Raw genomic sequence first — 1,154 nt, forward strand, 5'->3', positions numbered from 1 at the left:
ATTGCATTCCTTTTTTTTTTTACCCTTTGTCTCACTTGAAACAGAATTTCCTTGTAGCTCAGGCTGTCCTCAAAATCCCTAGGTAACTGAGGCTGGCCTTGAACTTCTGGCCTTCCTGCCTCCAGCTCCTAGATGCTAGGCTTACAAACCTCTGCCACTGTGCCTGACTTTATATTTTACAGAGGGTGATGTAGGATCTCATCCTCTTTAGGAAGGGGTAAACTATAAAATAAAGTAAGAGAGATGGAGGCTTTCCAAGAGGCACCAAGAAAAACACCTTTAACACGTGTATAAAGAGAATTGATTTCACAGCTCATTTGAGCTGTTTGCTAATTATTTTAACTGTTAACTTTATTTGAGCCAAGATGACTAAAATAATTCCTTTCTTGGTGAGATCTGCTTGTAATCACAAGTTTCTTTAAGCCCCTATTGAACTGAGCCAAAGCCAAGCAGATCTTGATTCTAAGAGTACCTTCACTGCTGTGCATAAAATTGTGTCATTTATGGGGTGACCAGGGTGACCTATATTTTTCCTCCCCTTACACAGCTGCTTTTGTTAGCTTTTCTTTTGCTTTGCTTTTCCTGGTACTGTCACCTCCCTCCTTACCCCCTCCTTCAACCTCAGGCCTCAAGGCCTCCCCTCCCACACCCTCCCCTTCCCTGGCTCGAATGCTGTATAGTGTTGCTTTAGGACAGCATTTTTTTGTCTGCTGGTAGAGAGCGGGGAGTAAGCCACCCTCCCAGGCCTGCTGCCTGTTGCAGTGGTGCAGTCTACCTCCAGTTTGGTTCCTTTACCACTTCTTGCAGCTCTGTCGTCTTTGAGAAAGCTTCCTGGGACTTGACTTCCATGATCATGTTGGACTGGTTGGGAGTAAGGGGTCTTGTTTGTCTGGAAACTTAGAACCAGCTGCAGGTGGCCAAGGACTTGGGACACACATTTATTCTTGAAAATCACATGTCCCAGAATCAAAAGGTTCAGACCATGTTCAAGGCAGAACAGGTTTGATTGGTTTGCTTAAAGCCACACTGCGTTTAATAAGCATTGGGCTATTTATTCGCTGATAAAAATGCATGTAAAGAAATTAAGAAACATGAATAATAGTGCCTGATTCTCCCCCTCTCCAAACAAAATGGTCCTTTATGGGTCATATAGT

The sequence above is a fragment of the Mus caroli genome, chromosome 12 (assembly GCF_900094665.2).
Source record: "Mus caroli chromosome 12, CAROLI_EIJ_v1.1, whole genome shotgun sequence".
NCBI classification, from domain to species: domain Eukaryota; kingdom Metazoa; phylum Chordata; class Mammalia; order Rodentia; family Muridae; genus Mus; species Mus caroli.